Source organism: Callospermophilus lateralis, chromosome X (assembly GCF_048772815.1).
Source record: "Callospermophilus lateralis isolate mCalLat2 chromosome X, mCalLat2.hap1, whole genome shotgun sequence".
In the NCBI taxonomy this organism is placed as follows: domain Eukaryota; kingdom Metazoa; phylum Chordata; class Mammalia; order Rodentia; family Sciuridae; genus Callospermophilus; species Callospermophilus lateralis.
In genome coordinates, this window is record NC_135325.1 from 81688828 (window position 1) to 81706834 (window position 18007).

The following is an 18007-nucleotide window of genomic DNA, read 5'->3' on the forward strand; positions in this document are numbered from 1 at the left end:
ACAATATCAAAAAAAGTACAAACCCTGAAGAGAAAGAAGAATATGGTTCATACCCAAAGAAAAAGGCAGCCAATGGAAACCATACCTAAAGAAGCCTAGATGTCAGCCATATAATAACACAATAAGTCTACTATCAGTATGTGTTCAAAGAGCTGAAAGAAGCCAAATTTAAAATATGACACTATTATACTACAAAACTGAGATGATTAATTAAAAAAATACAGATTATCAAAAAGAACTGGATATAATTTCTGGAGTTGAAAAATAAATCTTAACTGAAATGCTAATGAGATTACATGAACAAAAACTTTGAGCAAAAGATTTGAAGATAGTCAATTCAGAATATCTACTTTGAAGAACAGAAAAATTGAACAATGAATGCACCAATAAAAAATTAAAAATTTAACAGTTTAATAATTTTTAAAATCCTATGCTATATTTGTATGACAAAATACAACTTAAAAAACAAGAATGAAAAAAACATTAATGATGCTCTGTTCAATATCATCAAATATGCCAAAATATGCTTATGATGAATCTCAGAAGGAACTGACAGGTAAGGAGCACCAAGAATATTTGAATGAATAATGATAAAAGAAAATTCCAAATTTGATGAAACCATTACTTATATCTCTAAAAAGACATATTCTTAGCAAGTTAAGCTAAAAATATTCTTCACTTAGTCACAATGTAACTGTCAAACATCAAAAATTAAGAAAGAATTCTAAAAGCAGAAAGAGAGCAGTGAATAATCATGTATAAAATATCCACACTAAAATAAGGAACAGATGTTTTTACTTTAAATCATGGAGGTCATAAGATATTGTGTGATATTTTCAAAGTGCTAAAAGGAAAATCACACTGTCAAACTAGAATTATTGAAATGACAAAACTATCTTTCAGAAATGAATAATTAATATTCAAAAAGTAAAAATCAAGAGTTTCTCAGTAACTGATGAAACCTATGAGAAATGGTACAGGGAATCTTTCAGGCTGAAATGATAAGACAGCAATCAAATCCTAAATAAAATTTTGAACAATAAATGTAAATTTAAAAGTAAAGGCAAATAAAAGGAAACTCCAACTGACCAGATATTAATCACCTACAGTAAGAAAGGTAACTTATTTACTTTAAGTCTACAGTGTTAAATATTAATCTCATATAAAACGTGACTTCTCAGCAGTGTCTGGTATTTGAGGAAAGATCTTGATACTGGGATAAGCAAAGTTAAATCATAAAAATAAATACCACACGGAGTGCATTAACTTGCTTTGGTTGCCACAACAAAGTACCACAGACTAAGTAATTCAAACAACATAACAACATTAATTTACTTTCTCATTATTCTGTAAACTACAATCAAATAACATGATATCACTGGTGTTGATTTCTCTGTGATTTTCCTCCTTTGGAAATGGCTGTCTTTTTCCACCATTACCCAAGGTGTTCTATTTTTGTGTATAAGCTAATCACCTCTTTTTATAATAACACCAGTCATACTGGATTAGGGCCACCCTAATGATATCATTTAAATTTAGTTATAGCTTTAAACATCCTATCTTCATAGGCAGTCATATTTTGAGGTATTGGAAATTAGCATTTTAACATATAAATTTGGAGGAGCATAATTCAGCCCATGGTAAAAAGAAATAATTATACCTTTCAGGAATTAAAAGAAATTGGTACTTTACTAACACTAATTTCAGAAGAGCCAAAACATCACTACAATTTACCAGTTAGTATAGGGGTTTATGTAGGTGTTATGACTTATATATGAAGTATCCCCCAAAAGCTCATGTGTGAGATAATGCAATAAAGTATAGAGGTGAAATGATTGGTTTCTGAAAATCTTAACCTAATTGGTGCATGAACCCACTTGGTTAAATTGTGTGATAATGTAGGCAAGTAGAGTGTGACTTGAGAAGATGGGTCTTTGAGGGCCTGCCTTGGGTGAACAAGGTCTCTCTGCTTCCTAATTATCATGTCTTGAGCTACTTTTCTCTGTTCCACCTTTCTGCCATGATATTCTGTCTCACCTCAGGCACAGAGCAGTGGAATTCTCCATATTTGAAGTAAGACCACTAAAACTCTGAGCACCAAGTAAATTATTCTTCCTCAAAAATTGTTCCTGTCAGGTCTTTTGGTTGTAGCAACAAAAATGCTGACTAAAATAGAAGATCAATTGATTGATAGCATTTAATTTAGGTTCATTTCACAGAGGATCTGGTGGGTTCTCAAACCGAATGTTTAACTTTTTTTTTCTGATCTCCTATTTCAGAATGTGCAAATTGAAATAAGCATACTGAGAAATTTGCAGAATACCCTCATACATTCCTAAACCTCTGAATTAAGGAATTTTTTGGTAGGAACAACAAAGCAGAAGCCACTGGAACCTACTCTACATGAAAAGTAGTAAATCAAAAGTGATAATGAATTCCTAGGGAGAACACAGAGATAAGTGCCACCATAAAGAAGTATTCAGGGGTGGTGCTACCCACCATACTGCCATTCAATTCATGTATTTGGCCCTTTTGACAACAGATGGATATTGGAAAATGACAGTGGATTATTCCAAGCCTAAACAGGTGTTGACTCAAATTATTACTGCTATACCAGATGTGGTTTTATTGCTTGGTCAAATTAGCATAATGCCTAATAGTTGGTACACAGCTATTGATCTGAGGCTTTTTTTTATTCTTTATACCTTATTAGTAAGAAATGCTTGAAGCAGTTTGCTTGTATTTGGCAGGATTGGAAACACACCATCTTTGATCTACCTTGATGCATATCAACTCTCCATTCCTATGTGCTAATATAATTTACAGAAATAATTTTTATCTTTGTAGTCCATAAGACATCAAACTGTTTCATTACATTGTTGACATTGTGATAATCAGATCTGGGGAGAAAGAGGTAATAACTGCTCTAGATTTATTATAATGATTTGTGTGTGAAAGGTGAGAAGTGAATCCCATAAAATCTAGGTGTTTTTTACCTCAGCAAAATTTTCAAAGATCCAGTAATATGGGTGGACATGTCCTGATATCATTTCTAATGCAAAGAATAAGTTATTGTACCTGGCCTCTGCTACAATGTAAAAAGTGGTGAATTATATATTAGACCACTTTAAGTATTGTAAGTAACATAATTCTCCCTTGACAGTAATACGAGTAATAGTTGGGCCCATTTACCACATTATACAAAGAGCTGTTAGTTTAAATTGAAACCCAGACCAAGTTAAGGTTTTACAAGAGATCCAGACTAACTTGGACAATATTCTATTATTTGAGATGTGATCCACTCCAACAGTGCTTGGATTATCAGTGGAAGATAAAGTGTGTCTTTGGCCTTTAGCAGTCTCTTATATGTGAATCACACAGAGTGCCCTTTTGACTTGGGAGCAAAACCCTGCCATTATCCTTAAAGAAAACAAAAGGAGACAGAAGCAAGTTACCGAGGTAGAATGGCCCCTTGTCCAAGCTGCCTGCTTTATTTATATCAGTAGCTTACATTAAGTCACTGGCATTACTAGTACATTATTGTTCATTGTATCATTGGGCAGGTTACAGAGTTAGCAACATTATGCAGCTTATTCCGCAGTTACATACTAGTGTTGCAATGTGCAATGCTAGGAGCTTTGTGTAGCTCTCAAGAAAGTCCATTGTTTAAAGTTACTGTTATGAGGACACGTTTAGGCTCAGCCCAGCTTGATGTAACACTGTGGTTGTCTAACAAGACAGTTTATTTATTCCCAGGAGCTGTGTGCCTGAGATCAAAGTGATAAGACTCTAGCATAGAGCCTCCTCACACAGGGCATTGCTATGGCAGCTAGGCATCCTGTGTCTTTGCATAGAACTTTCCTAGCAGATAGGCATCCTCTACTTTTGTACAGAAACTTTCCCAGCCACCCAGCATGCCACAGCCATGAAGTCATCAGAGACCCCAATCCCAAACACAGAACCCTTACAATAATCTATGTGTAATCATTTGCTATTCCTTGGGCTTAGAATGTTCCTAACAGGTCCTTGTGTTATACGCTTGGTACCCACCTTCACATTACTGGGAAGTGGTGGAAACATTAAGTGGTGGATTTGATGGTAGGTCTTTTGGCAATTGGAGCATGCCTTTGAAGAGGATAATAGCAACCCAGCCTCAGTCTATTACTGCTCTTTTCTTTGTTCCTGACCATGAGGTGAACAGATTTCCTCACCATGTGCTCTGGCAATAGTACACTAATTTACTAGAGAACAAAAAGATAAAGAGAACTGAGCATGTGAGTGATAATAAACTTTTCAAGTTGATTATCTCATCCTCTTGACTTCCCCTGCATATTTGGAACTTGTGATTCATCTCATTGCGTAAGCCAATTCTTTGAAACATATATTGATACAATTTACACATATGCATAATATTATTTATATATATATATATATATATATATATATATATATATATAGACACACACACACACACACACACACACACAACATACATATACAATATATAAAATTTCTTATACAATAAGCTGGTCACATGCAAGACCAAATAGATAACTTCAGCGAGAATATTCTATGATAAACATATGAAATATTAGAAATGAAATACACATTAACAAGCAAAATAAACTTTTGACATTATACTTAGTATATATATATATAATTATACATGCATATATATGTATGCATAAATATATACATATATATACACATCTCTCTATTTATATCTGTTTCCATTTTTCTAGATGATGGATACCATGTTGGTTTTGTTCCTCCTCAGAAACTTGACCAATACAATTGGAAACTCCAAGGGAGCGAGAGAAAATGAACAATCTTTTATATTTTGCATGCATTTTTCTCCATAAAATTCACTGGACACACACAAATTTGGATACAGTCCTAAGAAGCCTATATGGTAGTTTAGATCCAACAAAGAGGAACAGTATCCCTAAAGGAATGACAAGAACTAATATTGGAGTTTTCTTCCCTATCTGTACCAAAGAACAAAAGCCAAATCTGTGGAGCAAAATACATAGATCATTTGTGAAAAACCATTACATTTGGGGGAAGGAAAAGAAGAATAAAAGGAAAGGGGTAGAGTTATGTTCAGAGCTCATAGCTATGAATTTAGAAGAAATTGGAGAACCAAGAAGACTACACCCAGTCTTACAAGTCTAAGACATAGACTTAGTACGAACAATATATATCTCACCCTTCCCACTTTTAAGCTAATAATTTTCAAACAAAATGTCATAGACAATTTTGTTTTAAATGGAACAGGAGGGCACATGAGCATGAAAAGTGACACTCTCTGAGCCACAGTAAAAAAGAAAGACCTAAAACTCAAAATCAAGCAGACATTGTTCTGGAACACCAACTCCCAAAGTAAACACAAGGTAATTTCACAGGAATTTGAAATATATGTATACTGAGGATTTATCATAGAAAGAACAACACTCAAAATTAAACTCACTCATGATGACATTTAAAAGTAAACACCATACCAAAGGCACAAAAAAGGAAAAGTATATCTATATCCAGATATAAAAGCTACTTACTTCTCTGTATAGTACTATTCAAAATGTCCACTTGTCAAGAAGATAATTATGACATGTAAAAATAGGCAACAGAAAACACAAGGAACTTATCAGAACCAGAATATATATATATATATATATATATATATATATATATATATATATATATATATAGAGAGAGAGAGAGAGAGAGAGAGAGAGAGAGAGAGAGAATAATGTGATAAGGAACATTCAATAACTATGCTTTAACTTAAAATTTCTAATAAATTACTTGGACCACATGCAAAATCATCTGGGTAAATTTAGTGGGAAAATATTCTATGAGAATCATTCAAAACTACTTGACATGACATACATACTAACAGACAAAATAAACATTTGACATGATCCTCAATAAAAATGACACACTAAAGGGTATAATAAGTAAATTAAAGAACATGTCAATAGACACTACTGTAACTGCTTCACATAGAGAAACAATAAATGAAAAATTAATAGAAATATTAAATTTTGAGAAAACATCAAGCATTCTAACATATGTATGTATACATGTATATGTGTATATATGTGTGTATATGTGTATATATGCATATGTAAATGTGTTCTCTCTCTCTCTCTCTCTCTCTCTCTCTCTCTCTCTCTCACACACACACACATACACACACACACACACACACACACACACACACACACACACATTTGCCCAGAAATGTAAAGGAAAGAAGAGGAAGTAGACAAAATTATTGAAAAAATAATAATGGCTAAGAATTTTCCATTATTAATTCAAACACCAAACAGGAGCAAAGAATCTCAGAGAACACCAAGAAAGGTATCATGTTTTCTCTCTTCCTTACACACACATAGTAAAAGACAAGAAAAAAATTCCAAAGGTTGCTGATGAAGGAAAAACTCAATATACACAGTGGAAAAAAACCAAGAACTTCAACAAGTCTCCAACATAAAATACGCAAATTAGATGATGATGGAACTTGTATTGAAGAATATTTAAACTGTTAACCGGGAGAAAGACCATTCAACTAAGAATTCTATACCTAGTTAGAATATCTTTCAAAACGGGTGGAGAATAAAGAATTTTCTGAAAAAAAAAAAAAAAAAAAACTGAAGATATTAAATGTAGCCAAATTGCTCTTCATGAAACATTAAAAGAAATTCCTCAGGGAGGAATAATGGAATCTCAAATTGAAACTTAAATTTAAACAAAGAAATAAAAAATACTACAAAGTAAAATAAACAAAAATAAAGTGATATTCATATTTTTCTTAGACATTAATTGCTGTAGAAGTAAAATGAAGCAAAAATAGTGGAGTTGCATTTTTTTATAGTATAAATAAAAGTGAAGGGTATGGCAAAAATAACACAAGTGATGGAAAGGAGGAATTGGAAATTTATTACTGTAAATTACTAACAATGTATATGATGTGGTGTAATATGAGATTTATCATAGAAAGAAAGGAACAACAGATTTTAAAAGATCAGATTTGAATATTTATAAATTTATGTAATGTATATATAGTTTTTAAAAATTTTAACTATAAATTTATTTATCATATATTATAGAAAAATTTTATTACAAATATATATGTTAATATATTATTAGAAATGAAGCAAAAATAGTGCAGTTTCATTTTTTATAGTATATAAACTTATATTAAACATATATATTGATAAACATTTATAATTTAAAAATATAATATATTTTTGCATAGTACACAATATATTTTAAAATATATTTATTTATATATTCATATATTTATATTATATATTTTATATACAATCTTATATTTGGTATAAAAATATATTTTATATTTTTCTTTTCTTTTAATTTTTTTTAGTTTTAAATGGACACAATATCTTTATTTTATTTATTTATTTTTATGTGGTTCTGAGGCTCAAACTCACACATGCTAGGCTACCACTCCAACATTGAGCCACAATTCCAGCCCAAAATCCATTTTATATTTTTTATAGAGATATTTCATAGACTTAATGGCAACCATTAAAACTAATTTTGTAAAGAATTTTAAACAAGTCAATAGAGAAGCTATGATGATGAGAAAAATATTCATGAGCACAAGAAAATAAAGAAAAGGTGCCCATCATGGTGGCATGCCCCTGTAATTCTAGCAGCTTGGGAGTCTGAGGCAGGAGCATTGGAAGTTCAAATCCAGCCTCATCAAATTAGGTAGACTCTAAGCAACCTAGTAAAACCCTGTCTCAAAATAGAAAGTGAAAAAAGAGCTGGGGATGTTGCTCAGTGGTTAAGTGCCCCAGGTTCAATCCTTGGTAGGAAGGAAGAAAGAAAGGAACAAAGGAAGGAAGGAAGGAAGAAAGAAAGGAAGGAAGGAGAGAAAAAAGGAAGGAAGAGAAAAAATATGAAAACAGAAAAAAGGCATTTAAAACAGTAGAATATTAATTTTATTTTACCAATGACACATATCAAATTTGAATAAAGTAACCAAACCAGTTATAATAGGTTATTAGATAGGACAAAAAAAGACTGAACTGCATATTGGATACGAGCGCACTTTAGAAATATATGGATAAGTTAATTGTGAAAGGTCAAAGAATGATATGCTATTCAAACTCTAAACCAAAGAAATCTGAAGACATATTAATATGAAAAATAGTATCAAGACCAAAGAAGACTTTAACCACTGATTAAAAGGTTAAGCAGCAGAATACAACAATTACTAATATGGCATTTTGTAAAAACGTGGATGTGTAACCGATGTGATTCTGCAATCTGTATTTGGGGTAAAAATGGGAGTTCATAACCCACTTGAATCTAATGTATGAAATACGATATGTCAAGAGCTTTGTAATATTTTGAACAACCAATTTAAAAAAGGAAAAAAAAAGGTTAATTATTTAGTAGGAAATTATATCTTAAATGTGCATGCAACTAAAATCAAAGTTTCAAATACCTGAGATGAAATGGAAAGGAGAAATAGACCAATATCCAGGTACTTTTGGGAACTTTCTTCCCTTCCTCTCACTAATTTATAGAGCATGCAGAAAGAAATAAACAGTATATAAAAATCCTAAACAACATTATCAAAATACTTAATCTAATTGATACTTATCAAATACTATACAACAAGAACAAATTTTAATTTATTTCTAAATATATATCAAACATTTACCAATAAGAATAACTTGGGGGCAATAAAGTAAGCCTCTACAAATTTAAAACAATATAAACATATAAAAGTAGATTCTTATACCACAGTGAAATTTTAACTGGATTTCAATAACAAAAAGATATTTACAATATCCCATAATATTTTAAAACATAAAAATCATACTTTTACATAAGTCATAGGTCAAAAGAGAAATTTGTAAGGAAAAATAAAAAAGTTGTGTTGAATTAAAGCAAAGTATAACATACTAAAATTTATGAAATGCTTAAAGGTATTTGAAATGCTAAGTGACTATATCAGAAAAAAAGGAACCCTCAATCAGTAATAATCTAAATTGCAAAGAGAAAACTAAGCACAAAGTATGGAGAAAGAGGAAAATAACCAATAGTAAATAGGAATTAAATTGAAAACATAAAGAGAAAATAAATGAAAATCAAAGTCAGTTGTTTGAAATACAGATGTAATTTTAATAATTGTTATGAAACTAGAATTAATTAATCCAGTGCACTTTTGGAGTAAGTGCAGACACATATATTAAAGTAATAGAACAAAGAGCCTAAAAATAGAACCACAGAAACAGAGCCAGCTACTTTTCTTTTAATCTTTAATTATTGCTAGATATAATTTGCTTACAATAATAAACTACTCACCCTTTAAAAGTATGCACTTTTTTATGTGTGAGTGAGCTGATTTTTGACAAAGAGGTAATTTAGCTGACACAGGATAGTCTTCTGACCAAATTGTATTAAAAGAATTGAAAAATTATATGTAAAAAAAAACCTTTTACCTATATTTCAAAAATTATATAAAAATAATGTGAAATGGATCATAAACTTAGATACAAAATATAAGCATATTAACTTTGAGGGCTGGGCTTGGGGCTCAGCAGTAGAGCACTTGCTAGCATGTGCAAGGCCCTGGGTTCAATCCTCAGCACCACATAAAAATAAATCAATGAAATAAAGGTATTGTGTCCAACTACAACTAAGAAAAATAAATATTAAAAAAAACTAATAAAATATGAGGAATTTGTTGAGAATATGAGTTGGGCTTTGCATTTTATATAAAATATCAAAAACATGATCTATAAAGTGAAATGTTGACAAGTTGGGCTTCATTAAAATTTTAAAATACTTTTGTTTGGTGAAATACATTATTCAGAGAATATAGTATAAACCAAAAAGTGAGACAAAATATTTCAAATTACATTTCTGCAGAATGGATTGCACCCAGATTATCTGACAAACAAAAAACAAATTAATAAAACAAATCACCTCCTATTTTCAAAATATATTATTTGATAAATAAAAATTTGTGTATGTGTAATGCATATAACTTGTTTTGAAATATATACACATGATGGAATGGCTAAATTGAGGTAATTAACATATGCATTAACTCACGTTTTTTGTTGTTGTTGTGTTGTTGTTGTTGTTGTTGTTGTTGTTGTTGTTGTTTTGGTGGTAAGAGAACTTAGAATCTACTCCAAGCAACTTTCATGAATGTATTGCATTGTTATTTCCTATAAACAAATGTTATACAGACTTATTGGACTTATTCTTTTTTTTTTTTGGTGGGGCAGGTACCAGTGATCCAACTCAGGGGCACTCAAACACTGAGCCACATTCCCAGCCCTTTTTTGTGTTTTAATTAGAGACAGGGTCTCACTGAGTTGCTTAGTGCCTCACTTGGCTGAGGCTGGCTTTGAACTCAGGAACTTCCTGCCTCAGTCTCCTTAACCCCTGGGATTACAGGCATGTGCCACCAAGCCCAGCTCTTGGACTTATTCTTAAGATGTAACTGAAATTTTGTATCCCTCTATTTTTCTTGGGCAAAAAAATTGAAATATATGATCCACCAAAGAAGATCTATGAATGACAGATAAGCACATTAAAAAGATGTTCGGCATCATTTGTCATTAGGGAAATTCAAATTTAAACCACAGTAAATACTACAATATACCTACAATATATGCTAAAATAAAAGAGAAAAACAAGCCAAAAATGCATCAAAAATTCCCTGTTAATGCTAAGTAAGCATTTTTTAGCTTTTTACTTATTTATTTATTTATAGTTGTTGATGGACCTTTATTTTATTCATTCATTTATTTATGGTGCTGATAATTGAATTAAGGGCCTCACATGTGCTAGGCAAGTGCTCTACCACTTAGCCACATCCCAGCCTGCTAAGTAAGCATTTTAAAGATGTGCAACAACCATTATACAATGTTGATGAGAATATTACCAATAATGCATATCAATATCATATACCCCTCTTATGATGAACTGAGAAGAATATTCATTATTGTGGAATTCATCATTAAAAAAAAACTCAATCTAATCATTAGAAAACATCAGAAAAGCCCAAATTAAGGGACATTTCACAAAATACCTAACTATTACAAGGAGCTAGCAGGGGGGAAATATTTTATAAAATAATATAACATTTCAGTTACAATGGGGGTGAATTTTAAGAGATCTGTTGTACAATATCATGGCTAGAAATAGTAATAACGAATTGGGTTTATGCAAATTGCTAAGGGAAATTGACCAAATTATGTTACTTGCATGTACAAATATGTAACAATGAATCCCACTGTTATGTATAATTATAAAGCAGAAATAACAAATTGGTGCAATCAGAAAATAATAAGTATGTGGGATAATGAATGTTAATAAATTCACTTAAGCCATCTCAAAATGTATGTATATTAAAAATATCATGTACACAATGAATATATAAAATTTTATATATCAAATTATAAAAATTATTTTAAAAATACCTGGCCAGTGTCTTTCAAATGTATCATGGTCACAAAAATAAAAATTAGGAAAGGCTGAGAAACTGTTATATATAAGAGAATCTAAGGAGACATGATGTCTATATGCAACATGGGCTTCTGGAATATTAGTAAAATTCTGATAAAATTTTAACTGCATGTAGTTTAGGATATTATCAAAATAATACTAATTTGTTAGCTTTGATAAATATTCTATGATTATATAAGATTTTACATAAGAGAACATTAGGGAAAGAGTATATAGAATTTTTATATTATTTTCAACACAGTAAATCTACAATCATTCCAAATAAATTTTATAAAAATTTACGTGTAAAATGTTTAAAAGTATTCTTTAAAACAGTATATAAACATGCAAAATAAAATTGTCTCAAATATTAATATATATATATATATATATATATATATATATATATATATATAAATTAGTGCTGGGTAAAACTGCTATTAGTGAGACATAGAATGCTGTTCATGTAAATTATGATATATCTAGAGAAACACAAAAAGTACATATAAATCAGGTTGAGAAAGTTGATGTTTTTGAATATGGTGACACAACCTTTAATCCCAGCAATTCAGGAGGATGAAGCAGGAGGATTGTAAATTTGAAGCTAGCCTCTATAGTAAAGCACCCCTGGGATAAATCCCCAGTAACACACACACACACACACACACACACACACACACACAAACACACACACACACACAGAAAGAAAGAAAAACAGTTGATGTTAAGGGGTGAGAAGGTGAGAAGAAGTCAAATAGAGATATAAAAGAATGAATTTACTAGAGAAAGGAAAGTCGTTGCACAGGGTACAATGATGATTTCCATGAGCTAAAGAAAGTGATTATCTTTACCATGTGCATCTGACCTTATAAGAAAAGGGAAAACAAATTCTTATAGGAAGCATCAAGAAATGCAATTAGCAGCCTGATGCACGGGCAAACTCCTATTATCCTCGCAGCTTAGGAAGCTCTGGCAGAAAGATCACAGGTTCAAAACCATCCTCAGCAACTTAGCAGGGCCCTAATGAATTTAGTGAGACATAGTCTCCCTGTCAAATATTAAAATAAAATGGGGATGTGGGTAAGTGCATAAGAAGTGGCTGTTCAATCTGCAGTTGTAACAAGAGAGAAACAAATGCATTAGCTTGTGGTTCCAAATTAAACTGTACATTGAAGAAGGAGGGATGGAAAACATTACTAGTAGCTTTCTTCCCCATATCTTAATAGAATGGAGAGACTACTTTTCCATTTAGAGAAGAGGGCATTATTTACAGGCCTATGTTAGTGAGCTTTGCATCAGTATGACCAAAATATCTGACAAAAATAACTTAGAGAATGGAAAGTTTACTTTGGCTCATGGTTTCAGAGGTTTAGCCCATTGTTGGCTGAATAAATTCCTCTACAACAAAGGTAAAACAGAACATAATAGTGGTAGGGCATGGCAGAGGGAAATCCCTCCACTCATGGTGTCCAGGAGACAGAAGCAGGGTGGACTATAGGGAAAATAGAACACTTTAAGGCATGTACCCAGTGATGCACCTCCTGCAAGCATGCCTGACTTGCCTAAAGTTATCACCCAGCTGTCCTTTCAAACTTGGATAAACTGATTAGGATACAGCTCTCACAATCTAGTTAGTTTACCTCTGAACATTCCTACAATAATCTAGGTGCTTATTGAAGACACCTCATATCCAAACCATAACAAGTTCTTAAATTTGAAATCCAGTATCAGGCCTAACATGGTAAAACCTAGTGTCAGGCAGAATACCATGATCCCTACACACAGTTCCAAACCCGCAATCTGAACTGAGTTACCAAGGTGAATGACTGTCTGTACTTCCCCTGTCCCAACTATGAATAGCAGAGGGGAGAGCTAGATTACACTCAAAGGGGAATAGGGTATGAATGCCTTTGTCTTGGAGCATTGAAACCCAAAATCAAACACAAACCAAAGTCTCATACATAGCAGAGAACTTACAGTTGTAAACTAGTTTTGCTCCATTTCAGGAGAATTTTTTTTACTAGTGGGAAAGACTCAAATTTTTGCCTGTATTATTTTAAGCATCATAATGCATCTGGGACACCCATTTTACAGACCATGAATCTCCCTGTGGCTGTGAAACTTTGGTGTTACACAGTTTAGTGTTATCATTGGTAGTCAAGGGATTATTTCTATTACCTTCCCCCTACCCTAATGCAATACAGTTATCGCTGGATATGCACCTCCTGGAAGCAAGATAGCACCTGTCAACCCACCATAGCACCAAGTAGAGACTTGTGCCCCAATATGATGTAATCATATTTTGACCTATATCATTGCCAGCTGTCTAATGAGCATCAGTGGACCTCCAAGACTCTATGGGTCCTTGTAGCTGTGAGACCCAAGCATAACCTAGCCTAGCATCATCCTTGGAGGACAAGAACTTGCCTTCACCAACAACACTAGCCCAATAGTCAGTATAACTTGAATCAAAACTCCATTCAGTAAGGGTTGGACAAGGTAGTTAGCCTAGGACTTTCTATTGCAACTCAATGTCAGACTGCTGAAACTTAATACTGGACATATCATAACAACTAGTGCTAACATATAGTTCTAATTGGAAAAGTACAGGTGTAGGATATAAAGAAAGGCATACCATCATAGTATATTGGATTTCAATTCTGGCCAGCATCACCTGTAGCTGGTTGTAGCAATCTTGGGCCACAAGCAGACTTCAGCAGTAGTCAGCCCATAGCAGTGTGATGTGCAGGTCTTGGCAGCCTGTGGCTACTGGATGCAATACAGTTTTCTGGTGTTGGTAGTCATAGGTGTGGTACAGGAACTAGGGGCTCATCCCTCTGATACGTTTACCAGTGATGAGTTCTGTTCCCTCAAATGTTGAAGTTTGAACATTGGAGAAACATGCTGAGGCAAACATATAAAGCAGGTTTTATTTAAAAGGGGGTAACAGAATTCTTCTGGGAAGGAGAAGGGGTCATAGCTGGTATCCCAAGAAGTGAGTTGTTCTGCTCTTTTTTATGTGTTCTAGGCTTCCTTTGTTCTCCTGCCCTCTTCTCCTTATCTTTCTCCTTCCTGCATAATACATGACTAGGCCCAGGTGGGATGGCCAAAAAGTGGAAAATAGGTGGGCTGAAGAAGGAAGGGAAGGATGGAGCAGCCAAGAACACATTAGCAAACTTATAGCTCCCTGTAGGGAGGAGACATTCCTGGGTCAGGTTATCTTAGCAACAGGGTGGAGCAGGGGGAGGTTCATGATAAGGGTTAAGTAAGGGTTCTGAAGGAATTAACATTTGAATCCTTCAGGAGACAGTCTTCAACTTGCTGGACTCACTCAAAATTGGCCTCAATGATCCAACCTGAATTGATTTATCTATTTATATTGACTGCCTGTCTAATTCTGGCTTTACCTCTATAGTGATTCTTCCTAGAATGGAGCAGTATTCCACAGTGTCACGAGAGGCTATTGACAAAGTAAGGCATCTGGGTCTAAACTAACTCTAGGGAGAGGCTGAGGGGGATTGAGCACCCTATTAAAGGTATCTCTGATTTATGCTGAACACACCAACTATGTATATAGGACAACCCTAAGCCTGGATTGCCCTCTAGAGCTGAAACAGTGATAATATACCAACAATGAACTCAGCTAACCTGGATGTAAGTGCCATGTAATGCTGAAATAACTGAAGTGAATACAAGCTGGCTGGACCTGATGGCACATGTATGGTGGCTTGTGATGCTAAGGCAGGAGGATTGCAAGTTCAAATCCAGCCTCAGCAATTTAGCAAGGCCCTAAGCAACTTAGGGAGTTCCTGTCTCAAAATATTAATTAATTAATTAATTAATTAATTAATTAATTAATTAATTAAAAAGGGCTGGGAATGTGGCTTAATGCTTAAGTGTCCCTGGGTTTAATCCCCATTACACTCTCATCCAAGAAAAAAAGAATTAAATACAGGCTCAGAAAATTAGCAGCCTTCTTACAGTTTCTGGAAAGAAAAACACAAACAAAATTAGATTCTGAAGACTGGAATAAATATAGAACCCTTCACTATACAAACAGCACCATGCACCAAACATCAAGAGGTTCAAGAAAACAAAACAAAACCTAACAGTCAAAATAAGGGGCCAAATACTAATCACATAGTAGCCAATATTGGCAAAATCTTAAATAGAGAATTTTTTTAAAATCTGGTTTTAAAAAACTCATTGAACTGAAAAGAGAGATAAATGATCAAATGCTCTGGGAATCTTAAAAGAGTTTGAATCAAATAAAAATGGGGTTGAAAAATACACTGAGTGAAATTAAAAACATAATATACAGTATCAATAGCAGGATAGATTAAACAGAAAAGAGGCAGTATACTTATATAGTTTTATATATATTTTTAAAATTTTTATTTATATATATTTACATATATATTTATATTTAAATAGTTATATATACATAAATAGTTATATATACATAAATAGTTATATATATATATAGTTAGAGAGGAAGAAAGAAAATGGAATTAATAGGAATGAAGAAAACTTCTAGGAACTTTCAGACAGTATTCAAAGAACAAATAAAATATTTGGGTTATTAGGATCCAAGAAGTAATTGAAAATGGCCAAAGTATAGAAAGCTAATTCAATGAGATATTTGCCATAAAATCTTCTCATCTCTATAGAAGGATAAAAATATCCAGTTTCAGAAAATTCAAAGGTCACAAGTTAGAATTAACACAACCAAGATATCTAGCGTTCTCAAAGGCAATCCTCTGTCAATGCCTGTCGCAGCAATCACTTTAATTTTAGCACTTATAACAAATTGTATTTGTTTTCTTTGTTTTTTTTTTTTTTTGTCCATCTCCCTCATGATTTGGGGAACCATATTCTAGTAGGTATCATGAATGTTTTCTTCACTGTAGTATTTTAAACACACATCACTGCCTGGAACAAATATTCCTCAATAAATCTTTGATAATATATTTCAGTCAATAGCCATATATTGCATACCACATAATATATACATTCATTTTCACTAAGGAAGAAAAGGCGTTCGGAGTAGTGAGATGAGATTATAACTATTATTGAGTTTTGATTCTAGGAAATTATATATCTTAGATTATAATGACAAGAATTTATTTAAGATTCAGAAGAGAAATTTACAATTGTCTTTGTGTTTTGCCTTGAACATTGGGAAACAATGTCATAAATAAAATAACGAGAAAAATTATGTTGATTTGCTGGTATTGTGCTTATTTTTTATGAGGCAGTTAGATATTATCATTAAAAGAAGGGAAGTAATGCACTTTATTTTAAGCCTCTAATACTTCATAGTTACAATCACTTTTACATGTTGATCACATTAAAAGTGAAAAATGGTCTCATTCATCTTTTTGATAATTCATCTGTATTAAGACAGGTATCACTAAGATGCTCAGAGCTCTCAAAGTTTCTTAATGCTGGGTAATAAAACTTGTTTAAAATATCATATGATGCCTGTAAATTATTTGTGACAAGCTGTATTTTTTATTATTTGTTCTTTTTAGTTATAAATTACAGTAGAAGGTATTTTGATATATCATACATACATGGAGTATAACTTCTCATTCTTATGGTTGTACATGATATGGAGTTACACTGGTCATGTATTCATATATGAAAATAGAAAAGTTATGTCCAATTCATTCTACTGTCTGTCCATTTCCTATCCAACCTCACTTTCCCCCATTCTCCCTTGTCCAATCTGGTGCACCTATACTTGCCACCCCCCACCTATTGTGAGTCAGCATCCACATATGAGAGAAAACATATGGCCTTTGGTTTGTATGGATTGACTTATTTCATTTAACATGATATTCTCCAGTTCTATCCATTTACTGGAAAATGCCATCATTTCATTTTTCTTTATGCCTGAGTTATATTCCATTATGTATATGTATTACATTTTTTATCAATTCATCTAGAATAGCTGTTGTGAATTGAGCTGCTATGAACACTGATGAACACATCACTATAGTATGTTAATTTTAAGTTCTTGTGCTTCCAGAGTCTTGTTAGGTATATGCTAAGGAGTGGAAAAACTTAGTCAAAAGATGGCTTCATTCCAAGATTTCTGAGGAATCTCCATATTGCTTTCCAGAGTTGTTGCACAATTTGCAGTCTCACCAGTAATGTATGAGTTTATCTTTTTCCCCACATCATCTCCAACATTTATTGTTATTTGTATTCTTGACAATTGTCATTCGTACTGCAATGAGATGAAATTTCAATGTAGTTTTAATTTGCATTTCTCTAATTGCTAGTGACGTTGAACATTTTTTCATATATTTGTTGACCATTCATGTTTCTTCTTCTGTGAAATGTCTGTTCAGTCCCTTTGCCCATTTATTAGTGGGTTATTTGATTTTTTTTTTGGTGTTACATTTTTTGAATTTGTTTTATACAACCTGGTGATTAATTCTCTGTTTGAGGTATAGGTGGCAATTATTTTCTCCCATTCTGTAGGCCCTCTCTTCAT